At 33.7% G+C, this 13,677-nt stretch overlaps 1 protein-coding gene across 2 annotated transcripts in view; it reads left to right on the forward strand.

Annotated features, from left to right (window-relative positions):
- LOC123527848 (hypoxia-inducible factor 1-alpha-like) overlaps positions 1 to 13,677 on the forward strand; it is a 132,272-nt gene that overhangs the window by 16,002 nt on the left and 102,593 nt on the right. The window lies entirely within an intron of this gene.

Here is a 13,677-nt window from a genome sequence, read left to right on the forward strand (position 1 = left end):
CCAAAAAAAAATATTTCCATAATATGCAAAATATGATCTGGATATTAATATGTTATCATATGTTGTAGTATAATTTATCATTTTTTTAAGAAAAATAAAATTCATTTTCATAACTCTTTTGGTGTGTTGTAAATGGCAAATATTTTCACATACATACACACACACATACAGTGTATATATATGTATACATGTACATATAAAATGATTATAAAAAATAAAGATAAAATACCATGAGGTGGTTTTATTATCAGTTTAATTTGTTCACTTATACTATAACATTCTTTAGAATAATCTCCAGATAATATTTTGCATGATATGGAACCACAATTTATTTTTGGCCAAAACGTCCTACCCCCAAAAAATACCTGGCCAAAACGTCCGGGCCAAAACGTCCCCTGGCCAAAATGTCCTACATTCAGACAGTTGTGCGGTGTTACATTTCGTTTTAAAATGCTATTAGGTAAAATACTGAATCAAATTTGAAAGCACTTAATATGGTGCTAAATATCATGTTGACATGATGTTAACATAATAACGTTGTGATGAATAATGCATTGCGTGTCATATTAGAATGCATGAATTTTTAACTCTGAGGAAAATATCATGTCTGAAATACAGTTTTTATAATTCTCTTAAAACTGATACACTAACTAAGCCAAAGAATATAACTTATAAAGATACATTATGATTGGCTAGCCATTTTTGTTCAGTGTAATTGTGAGTCTGAGAAATTACTGAAGTTTAAAAGCTTTAAATAAATAAAATGGAAAACAATTATTTGTTGTTTCCTAGAGAGATAAATATTTTCATGTATTATTGAAAAGATCATCAGCAGATAAAGCAGTTTCATTCGTTATGCTATGCTCTGTACAGTGAACACTACTTTTGATTACTGTGAAAGAAATTAAAGGGCCTACTTCTTGTGTCCAGCCATCAAACACCATGTTGTTTTAATAGATACATGACAAATATTTCCTTCTAAAGAAAAATAAGCTCAAAAGCAAAAACTTTGGATGACCTATACATTGTAAGGGCTCACTTATAATGTCACTTAGGCTCTTTTCGATGTCACAAAGTTTTATAATAGTAAACAAAAATGACTGCGAAAAAGTTTTAAGTGACATGGTTTTAGTAAGGTTCATTTTATTCAATGATTTCAAACACTACAAAAAACTTGGTACAAAAAGATGAATTTTATGTCCCTTTAATAATAAAATATAAAATCACTTAGAATTTTGTCGCGCTTACCTTTTTGCAAATTTGTATCTATTTGGAGTGCGACAAAGTTCTAAGTGACATTTTGATTAAAAATTCTTTTCTGTCGGACATTTCTTTAAAAATTCCACTAGATTTAAAAAAATAAAGTTGTTTTTAATCAGATTTAAAAATATTACAACAGCTTCCAGAATTATAAAGCAACAGGAATGTTTTTTCCTTCTCCTGTAAAATTTCATGAAATGCACTTAGCACTTTGTCGCATTCACCCCTCGAAATGTGTTTAATTTGTTTTCACTACCAAAAAGGGGCTTACTGTAAAAAAACAAGAGCTGTAGCAGGACAGCAACGCTCGACTATTCAACAGTCTTGTCAACTGAATGAATATAAAAGCCTAAAAGGGGGCATAATTTTGTATTAAAGCAAAATGGAGATACGGGATCTGTGCAGTGTAAGTCAACCGATCACAGTGAATACTAGTAAGTGTGTGAAGTTTCAATCCATTCCCACAAGTGGTTACGGAGATACCAGCTTACATATAAAAACTTAACCAAATCGGGGCGCCGGTGCACGTGTGAGTCCAATAGCTCTACCTATTCTTTGAATAGTCGCGCTAAAAATGGTCAGAAATAGTGGGCAGTTAAGTTGAACCATCAGATTTTGGTAAATAGACATATCTACATTAAAAAGCCTTTACAAGAAATGTCATATTTACAGGGAAAATGGGCAAAAGTATGTCAAAAAACATCGAGACATTTATTTGTAAACATTGCGCCCAAGCCCAAACTCCTACACAAAACTTTTTTTGTCTTTATGGTTACCCGGCTAAAGACAACGTTGCTAAAGAATAGGCTTTGCAACACAGCGCTGGCAAATGTAAAGCAAAGCCTTCTTACCGGTCATAATTCCTTTAGCACTTGTACTTTCGGTTTATATGTTGAAATTGTTATTGTAATAACTTCATATCAAAGAGTAATCGTTGACAACAGGATTAAATCAATTTAATAACAGATAGTAATGTTTTCGTAATGAACGGGTAATAAACTATTCTCCAGACAAATTTGAAAATTATATTATCAATCAATTTAAAGCTTATGTTTTATGGACATGTCATAACATGATCTGACAGAAGTAACTACGCATCACAATTAGCTTACATGATAATATCATTAATTGTTAAATTTAACAAGAAATATCTTTAAAAATGATGGTCGGCGAATTGTAATAAGGAAAGAAGTTTATGCATTTTTTATCTAACATTCATCTTTCATCTAACATTTTTCAAATTGCAAAAATAAACACCGCACTTTAACAATTTAAATGGTTCTCTCTTAATTTTTCGCAAAGGTTTCGTAGGGTTGCAATTTTGTTTCGTTTATCTTTAGACGAATAATTACAGCAGTAGTTTGATGAAGATTCATAAAGCGGTTCATGAAAAGAGGTCATTAAACGTGTTTATATTTTTAGCTAAATTGGCCCCTTATCCCCATTTGTAACAAAATAGCAGGAGACCTTACAATATTGTTACACATTGAGTTTGATAAAAAATCCATTACATTTTAGTGGTTAATGCGAAGAAAGGCATATCTACTTTTAGCTATAGTGGTCCCTAATAGGGCCCAAGATCCTATATAAATAAATTTGGAAGAGGACCTTATAATGATGCCCCAGACCAAGTATGACAAAGATCCACCAAGCTGTTCATGAGACGCTGTATAAAGGCATTTCTAGTTTTAGCTCTAGCAGCCCCTAAAAGGGGTCAAATGTCCCAGCTGAACAAAGTTGGCTGCGGGCCTAATAAAGATGCTACAAATCAAGTTTTATTAGAATACATGAGAAAAAATTAAAGGATTTTTTTATCTATTATTTTTATTTATTTCTAAAATAGGCCAACTGATCCCGCTTTAACAAATGCATATTCGCTATTTATAAATCTTTGGACAATGACGTCACACCTATAAAAAAGTGAATGTCAAGCAAAACATACAAATGTAATTATTTCAATATTTCTGTTTCATAAGCAAAGTTTGACCGTAGTTATATCACATAGATAAACTGTATGCAGCGTACCTTCATTTCAGTGAAATGAGATTCAATCATTATATAGCATACATCTAATAAAACAGATTTCAACCGAGTTCAATATTTGCATACCATACTAAAGAAAAATATTCATATATAATAAATCAGTTAAATAATTTATAACAAATATATCAAAGCAAACAAGTATTCATTTTAATATGCAATCTCAATAAGTTACAAAAGCAAGAAACCTTTTCATATGCAGACAACAATTGTAACAAGGAAAATCTTTTAAAACGCACTTCTCTACATAAAAGACTCTTATCACACCCTTATTCATGTGATACGCAGACCGTTTTCAGCTCTTTCTTTAATTTGATATATGTTGGTATTTGAACAGGTTTTTATCATGTTTATTAAACTTACTTATCATTTTGAGATATATCAATATTCTTGCTAAATATACTGAGCCAAAGTTAGCTTTAAAACTGTGAACAGCGTCGTTTAGGATAAACGCTTTGTCTACATTTCACTCAGCGTAGCACAATCAGCAGAGTGAACGAAATTGACACTCTCGTCCAATCAGGCAGAGTGTTGCATAAATCTTCCATTTTGATAAATTATCTATAATGCGTTATCAAGTAGTTTGATTTGCAAACTGAAGTCACGTGGCATAGGTAAACAAATACGAATTTAGACGGCGTCGCCGAAAAATAAAACGTTTAATCAAGCGTACTAGATATTTCATTTCCGTTAATGGATATAAAAAAATCAAAAACCAAATATTTTCGACGGGGCTACAGATTCCATCCCATCGGACGTACATCCCCTTCCCAACTCCAACCACTTAAACACACCTACAAAGTCCTCAATGCTAAATAATACAACCCTCCCCTCAACACACACACACACAAACACACGCACGCACACACACACGCACACCCACCCACCCACGCTGGCAGGCACGCACGCACGCACGCACGCACGCACGCACGCACGCACGCACGCACACACACACACACCTCCCTTTGTTTTTTTAGTTATATCGAAATGGCGATCAATATATTCCGTATTTCAACGATAAATATCATCTTAAAATTGTTATTTTTACAACTAAGATTTAAAGTGTTTCTTTAACAAATTCAAAGGGGTTGAGGATGTATGACCGAAGCGGCCAAATGCAAATTGTGGGGGTGATAGTACTGGTAGGGGAGGTGGTTTTCTACACTCACATTATTTGTTTTTAGACCATGATCTCAATTTTTTTTGTGAAATTCAAGTTTATTGTTCATTAAGGTTGTTGATTTCTGCGCATGGTTTATTTTCGATTATATAAAGAATATAAAAATGTTCCAGAATACATACATGGAATTGAGATATATTAGGTACATGTATCTTCCTTAAGTAAATAAATACCAACAGTAATTCTAGCCATTGATACGATGCAGATCTTACGATTTATTCATTTTTTAGTTTGAACATCATATTAAAATTTCCATGAAGCTTCCAAAGTATCTTTTTTGAAGATTTTATTTACAATTTTAGATATCGTGTGATATGTTTATTTTGGAATTTTGAAAAAGCACCGTCACATTTGACCTAGTGCGTACTTATTATAGAATTGGTGACTAGTAAGTCACATCAAAGATATCTTATATGCTTCAGTAACTTTAATTGCCCGGCCTAAGTTGGTGACATCCTCCATCTCTGCAAAAATGGGTGGAAAGGGGTTCGGTGAACCTCACACCTTCCAGCCCATACTAACCTCGGCCTGATAACATTGACAAAATCAAAAGCTCTATTTATCACTCAGGTCGGAGAAAAGTACATACTACCGTTATTTTGAAGAAAAAAATCTTCTGACAGATAAAATGAAAGAAAATGTGGCATTTTCAAATGTAAAAGAAAAACAACAAATTACGTCTATTTTTATGGAACTATCTGTACAAAACGCGTCTGCTGGTAAGCCTTATTTGAAAAATCTATAATCTTGTAGCATTGATCGTTTTCTTCCTTAAATTTACGTTCATCTCCGAAATTAAGCGGGGCCAAAACTATGTTTTCAATAAAGTAGATAAGCTATATTTAATTAATGGCACAACGGATGAGATTGTTTTAATATATGAAATGCTCTTGGTGGTTTAAAAGTTAAAGAATGGGACGTCAGTAAATATCTAGGAAGAAAGAGCTATATACATTGTTTTCATGTTTAATTAAAATGCCCTAACCATGATTAAAACTATGAAAAGCAGTATATGAATGTTGTATTTTGTATTTTTTATGTCGATAGCTTAATGCATGAGATTATTAAAAATAAGCACTGACCTCCAGATCGTACAACAAAAAAAAAAAAGGAGTTTTTTAGATACATGTACATGTATAAGAAAATAATTACTGTATTTCTTAAGACATTGAAACTTAGTTACTGAGTAATCATAACTTATGGAAATACGTAACAATGAGTTTTTACGCATTTTTATTCAAAATTGAAAAGCATTTGTTACGGGAAAACCAAACCTGCCTGAATTATAAATCTTTAGAAGTAAGTAAGTAATTCTTTTATAGTGACCTGTGCATAATGATTTACATGTAACATGACAATACAAAACATACAATAATTACACCCGTCCAAATGGGCCTATACGTCACTTTCAGACATAAAGCTTATATAATTTCACATGATAAAAGTACTGATTAAGGACACCGTTATATTTCTGGCAAACTTTAGTACACATCCAAAAACAAAATAACACGGAAATAATCACGGCAACAATTGTATGCATCAGAAATGCATTGGTGATTAGATATCAAATAATACAGGAAAATTGATAATAATTTAAATTGTTCACTCCGTTAGATGCAAAATAACTACATGTACAGTGATTTTTTGTTTGCCTTTTTTAAATATGCTTCTACAAGATACTTTGCAATTTTTCTCGGACTATTACTCATTAAATGTCTTAGTTTACATTCTGAAGACATTGCATTATATTGATCAGAGTAGGTATCGTTAAAACATTCTAATTCTACAATAGAAAGGCAGACAACATGGAATTGTGTTTCATCTTCGATCATATTTGTATCGCAAAATTTAAAGAATCTCTGTTCTGGGACTTCTCCCACATAGCGTCCAGTTTCTACTCGCAGTGGTAAAATACCACACCTGAATTGTGCCAGTAATTCACTTTCATTTTTCTGTAGATTTAATTTTAAGTAGTGTTCAGTATTAAATGCGTCTTCAAAACAAGTATATGTCCGCAGTTTAGACACATTTCTTACGCTGCGTGACCATAAATTTGTGTAAAATTGTCTAACTCCAAATTTCGTCTAAGCATATAAGTCTGTTTCAATATCTTAACATAGGAATCCATCGTTGATAACTACTCAGGAGACAACCTGTGTCGCCAAGTAAGGTGAGAGTTGGCGCGAATCTGTGTACACCAAAAAAGTAACGGAGAGCACGATTTTGTATATTGTCAATAGCATGTGAGTTTTCAAAACCCCAGACTGATGCACTGTAGTCTAAAATGGGAACTATGCAAGATTCATACAACTTTTCATAAGACTTAAATCCGAAATCCTTCAGTCTATGTCTCTTTGATATGAGACAACTGTCTGCACCTTTCTCTAGTGTATTGCAATTGTAAGAAAGGTCACATTTGCAGTGAAAATTTAATCCTTATTTATACGTGTCTACAGTTTCAAGTATATTATTCCCGATACTGAAAATAATGTCTGTTTGTTGGGACCGGAAGTGTATGCACTTTGCTTTGTCTGTATTTATTATTACCCGGATTAAATAATTATTGCCGGAAATTTCAATACGCAGTACGGAATTTGATCGTATCCACTGGTTGACCTTGATTTTGCGTGCATGATTATGTTTGAGATTTCATCTATTGTAATATAATTATTGCAGTTCATATTTTCGTTTGAAATATACAATGGATCATTTACATTGTCCTCTAGTAAACGTTTATGTATGTCAGCATTTCTGTAATGTTCATTATTAAACTCATCATCACCTACGCCATTGTACAGGTTCGAAGTCCAGTCGCCACCTCTCGAAAACATCGGTTTCCTCATTGGATATTATTCCTGAAGAATCAGTAACCTCTAGTTGGTATACTTTTATTATTTCTTGGTCCTGGATTTTTAATTTTATCCAAGAAATCATTCGGATTACTGGTAGACATACTTTCATTTCCAACGCCAGCTGACATTATGTAACACCGCTGTTTTGTCAAATATATTTCTTGCTGCAATGTACATTTGACGCATTTCTTCCTCTTTTCGCCTGCTGATCTTCTTAAGTCCGCATACCTTTCCACAGACTAGTCAAATCCTCTATCCAGTACGGTTTCTTATTCTTAAAACGTTTATTCGTTTTATTGTTCATTTCATTTAGTATCACATTACACAGCCGGTCGTACGTTTTCCTGTGATTCCCTACATCTTTTAATATTAGAAATGATTTCTATCACTGCTCATTTAAGGTAACAAGTATGTTTGTTTTCCAGCCATCTGGTATAAAAACATAAGAAAGGATGCTGTTAAAAAGAACTACCATTGCCTTGATAAAGCTGTTCCACCATAGATAATGTGCTCGATTTTTGGATGTTATCATTCAAATGAGCTTTTCTCTGTTTAAGAGTTTTCATAACAGCCTCGACTTCCTCAGTTAAAATTCCATCGTCAAGTTTAAGACAATGGTTTTGCTGTCCAAGTATATTTAACAGTGACTGTTTCAATTGTATATCATTTTGTGATATATTACCATCGTCAGACTTAAACACCTTCTTAAAGTAGGTAGCAAACCCATTAAGGATTTCAGATTCGGGGCTAAATGTCTGGTTATTTATTATAAATTTTGTACAAGACTGGAATGAGCCTTTTCTGTTACGCCTAAGCTTTTTCCAGAAAAGCCGATAGTCAAGGCCTGCAGCCTCGTCGTGGTCTCTATGTACTTTGTCTGTATATTTTTTAGATTCTAACCTCTGTATACGTCTTAACGTCGTTATTTTTTTTTTGCATTTTTGTAATCAATGTAAGATTGCTTTGCTACGTTGAAATTATAGGTCACGGCGATGAGCATTTTTAACATTGCTTGACCAATATGGTTTCGCTAGGGAATGCACTTTTTAGCCGCTTTATTCACAGCGTTTGTTACAATCTCAGATATATTATCTGGAGTTTCACCGCACATTAAACTGAGAGGGCCAATACATTCCATGTATCGTCTGCTTTCATCCAAGCTAACGTTTTTCGGTATGCAAGAACCCTTTCTTGCCGTGACGATGTATTATCAACGGAAATTGAGGAGGCAAAGTGTAAATGATCTGACGTTAACACGAGAGATTAATCTATTGTTGTAAAAGAAGATACTTTTTTCAACAAAGTCTCTATCTACCAGCACTTGATCAATCATTGTTTTGTCGGAATAAAACTGTAACGCTGTTGCATAGTCGTTTCAGAGGTGTTTTTACCTTTGACTTCCTTGTTGAATAATACGTTTCACTTTATAATCTTAATAACAATTTATCACTGTCCGATTTACGAATAAAACCGATGGGTCATCAAAATTATGCACTTTGCACAGGTTCACGGATATGACGAGGTTCTGACGAGAAAGTTGTAAACATGCGCGGACAAAACAAATGATGAAAGATCGGGATTTCTTCTAGAATATGTTTTATATATTGTAATTTTTATATATTCTAAAATTTACATAACCTTACTGTATTTAGATAAGTAACCAAGAATTTATACAAATAGTTTAAGAATAAATTTTGGACCTATCAGCAATATACCGCAATGTGTCACAAACCTGCCTTGTCCTCAACATCAGTTTCAAAGGTTACTAGAACATAGTTAGTACAATAAATAAACAATTGCTTACTATGTTCCTCCAAGCACTCTAAGACCAAAACGGGTCGTGTCTTAACATGTTTACACGTTCTGCATCAGCACAGTTCGATCGTTTCCATGAAAATGAAAACAATTACTTGTATATATTTGTTTACATTTTAGTCACGTGGATTTATAGGTATGTACAAGAACGGGTATTTCGTGAATTCCAACTTTCGTTGTGTGTAAATTAAAGACGCGCCACAAAATAACTGTATTCTTTTGTATTTCCATGATGGTAATTATACATGATTTGCTTGAAAAAATTGAGATATACAAGTATTTAGTTACAAACTGACAGTGACATATATTAGGCCAAGTCAATGTGTTTAATGTCTTAACATTTTATTGAATTAATAGAGCAATATGTACAGAAATCAGTGTATATAGTTAAATTTCCATCACATTTTGTTTCTACAGTGTAAGATAGTTATTATCTATGTTAATAAAACTGCTGAAAAGAGATTGACTGAATAAGTTTACAGATGAAGTTGCGAAAACACATTTATTCAGGATTGGCCTAGATTGTCCACCTGAAAACTTGTAGTATAGCTGTATTAAAAGAATGATTTTCATGAAGTTTTTGTGGGTGAAAAAAGTAGGCCAGTAGGTCGTGGTGGGTCTTTAAGGTTAAATAATGTACGGTGTATCAGACAAATAATTTGCAATTTCTGACCGAAAATAACATTGGATTGTGTTCATGGTAGGTATTATTTATGTTGACCGAAACAACTTACAAATATTAAATTGAATAAGACTTTTTAAGTCTGGATACATGCTAGAATATAATTTTAGAAAATGAGTTCTTGGATGGCTTGAAGGTTTTGCAATCTACGGTTTAGTTGCCCTGCATATGCATGAACTATCTGAAATTCACATTATATCAACGGTCGGTGAGCTAATGGCAAAATATCGCACATTCATTTATGAGTTATGGGATCATTTGTATATGGGTGAAAAATTATCAGCAGCGACGTCAACAGCCAAGTTCTTCGATCTGCGCGCCACGTGAGATCCGATCTGGCAAACATTCACTCGAGCCGATTACAGCATCCCAGATCGAGCTACTGTCATAATGACCCTTTAATTATATACCTCTACCTTTTTAATTGTTGTTTTGTTATTGGACGAAATCTTAAATGTTTATCGTAAGTGATTTTTTTATGTGCGCTATTTATAGAACTGTGTTAGGTCATGCATATTAATGAAAGCAGTCCGCAGCATACAATACGAAAGGTACAATACGGAATTTTAAAGGTACAATACGGATTTTCTTTCTGCCTGTTCATATTTAATTGTGAAAAACAAGCTGATTTTTTACAGAATTTATATAGGTATATGATAAATAATATTAAGTAGATGGAACGAGAAAAAAATATCTAATTCAGATTTTGTGTTGCTTCTTAATATACCTGTTATGATGAAACCATATAGCGTCTCAGCAACTAAAAACATTTCAGACTCCGAAACCATTTCTTAATCCCCAAGTTGGTATAACTACGATGTTCAATTGAAAAAAGGACACTAAAATTGCGTCAAAAAGTTAAAAAGAATTCAGTTTCATCAAATATTCGCAAACTTGGTTTCCCGTTCTATGCGCAAATTCTATTTTCTGATATTAAACATGTTTAAATATTTATAGCATTGCAGATTATTTTTCTTGAAAACTAGTTTTACCTACTTCCATTGATCAATGCACTTTGTTTATATAAAGGAAATCCTCATTTTCATGTTTCATGCTATTTATCGTTTTTATGTCTCTCAGTAAGAATTGAGGATCAATAAATTATGTCAGATATTGGTTATCTTTAAATGATTTATCTCTTTTACTCATCTAAGTTAATGTAATCGCTAAAGTAAACTCATGTTTCGTTTGCAAAAGTGATATATACATTTCAAAAAAAATATCAGATCAAAAAATAAGTCATCCCGATAAGCCAAATAAATTAGTAAGGCTAATCGACATCGTGCATCGCGGTTTAGGATATTCAGTAAAAAGTCATGATTGTCCAAACGGAACACCGTATGTACCCCTGCCACCTGATTTATATATGCCCTTGACTGCTGAAAGATAACAAAGTTTATTGTCTTCAGGCCTAACTATAGTAAAGGAACCAGCATGGTCGCGTAATGGCGGACAGGTTTTTATACGCCCGTTTGAAAAATGGGACGTATTATGGGAACGCCCTTGCGGGCGGATGGGCGGATGGGCGGGCGGGCGGCATCCACAGACTTTGTCCGGAGCATATCTTCTTCATGCTTGGAGGGATTTTGATGAAACTTGGCACAATTGTTCACCATCATGAGACGGAGTGTCATGCGCAAGAACCAGGTCCCTAGGTCTAAGGTCAAGGTCACACTTAGAGGTCAAAGGTCAAATTCAATAATGACTTTGTGTGGAGCATATCTTCTTCATGCATGAAAGGATTTTGATGTAGCATGGCACAATTGTTCAGCATCATGAGGCGGAGTGTCATGCGCAAGAACCAGGTCCCTAGCTCTAAGATCAATGTCACACTTAGAGGTCAAATGATACAAGAATGAAAATTTTGTCCGGAGCATTTCTTCTTCATGCATTGAGGGATTTTGATATAACTTGGCACAAATGTTCACCACCAGGAGACGTAGTGTCATGCGCAAGAACTAGTCCCTAGCTCTAAGGTCAAGGTCACACTTAGAGGTCAAAGGATACAAGAATGAAAACTTTGTTCGGAGCATTTTTTCTTCATTCATGGAGGGATTTTGATGCAACTTGGCACAAATGTTCACCACCACAAGACGGAGTGTCATGTGCAAGAACCAGGACCTTAGGTCTAAGGTCAAGGTCACCCTTAGAGGCCAAAGGTCAGATACAAGAATGACTTTGCCGGAGCATTTCTTCTTCATGCATAGAGGGATTTTGATGTAACTTGGCACAATTGTACACCATCATGAGACGGAGTGTCATGCGCAGGTCCCTTCTGTAGAATTACTTCCCTTTGTTGTTACTATAAATAGCTTATATTGTAACTTTTTCATTACTAGTCGTAGGGAAAAATCGAGATCACTTTTCTGTAGTACAACATGCATGTTTCATCCAATTCTGAGGTGTATTTTGACCTATTTCTACTTGGTAAGATTTTTATGTGGACTTATATTTTTTATTTTTTATTTTTTTTATTTTAATATTAACTTCCCTTACTTGTTACTATAAATAACTTACATTGTAACTTTTTTTTAAACTGACCGTAGGGAAAAACCAAGACCACTTTTCTGTGGTACAACATAGATGTTACTTTCAAATTTTAGGTGTATTTTAAGGTATCTCTACCTGGTAAGGAGTTTTTTGTAGATTAAAAAAAAAACAAAAAAATACAATAATTACTAAAAAAACATTGTAAACAACCACAAAATTAAAATTCCATTTGCAAATACAGGTGCTAGTGTAAAGAAGTTTGCTGTGACGGGCGTATATTGTGACATTCTGGCACTCTTGTTGAACACTAATTTTTCACTTTACATGGCCACAGAGGTTTAATTAAAGCTGGTTTCTGTTTAAGTTTCATTGTGGATGTATTTTTGACATTTTGGTAGGAAAAATGGGAGAGGAGGTTGTATTTGGTGAAGTGAAACTCAGTTTTAGTATGAATAGTACTTCCACGTCACAGCAGTGTGATTTTGATGTGATTTTACAGTAAGCAAATGTGAAAAGAGAAATCTCTCTTAGAAGATGCATGACCCCTTCTTTTCTCTTCATTTTATATCAGTTTTATCATAACTCTTTAAGGGGACGCATATTGCTACATTCACAGTTCATACAGCAATGCGGAAGGGGTGCATATTCAAGAAATCGATGGTGGGAAAATAAAAAACATATTCCTAAACTGATATAATACTGATGGACACCTGTAATATTCAGTATTTTGTGGATAAGGATGTGGTACTATGAATGTAATAGGAAAACAGAGGTGTTTGTGAAAGTACATTCAACACAAAATATTAAGCTTTTGTATAAGGAAAAAACTGGTTTTTTACAATAACAGTGTTCCAAATAATGTTGAAGGGATGAGATTTTCTTTCTAACACACCAGGTTTGCTTAAACATGTAAAAATTTAACGCCACGTCAGTTCATCTCGGGATGGACGCCATATTTCTCATTGATAAAAAATGTAAACAAAAAAATCAGAGTGGGATTAGCATTGCAAGGGCATAACATGACATTCTACACAATGAATACCTTAGAACAGATATCTAAGATGCTACACAGGTCAGGCGGGTTAAATGCATAATGCCGATCACTTGAAATTCATCTTGAAAAGGTGGTTAATTTTAGTTTGTTTACATGGTTTTTAATTTTCCCACGACTTCTCGGCGATTCACTGCAAATGTATTACTGCGCCGGACGAAAGGTAACTCTAATAAACAACGGGAGACAACTTAGGTGTCAGCACGTGTACGCTTTTTAAAAAAAACATGTCGATGATTATAATTTCTTATCAAATAATGAATCCTATTCAGATATTCTTCTTTAATATTAGAAAATTATTAATTTC

Source organism: Mercenaria mercenaria, chromosome 1, assembly GCF_021730395.1.
Source record: "Mercenaria mercenaria strain notata chromosome 1, MADL_Memer_1, whole genome shotgun sequence".
NCBI lineage: Eukaryota > Metazoa > Mollusca > Bivalvia > Venerida > Veneridae > Mercenaria > Mercenaria mercenaria.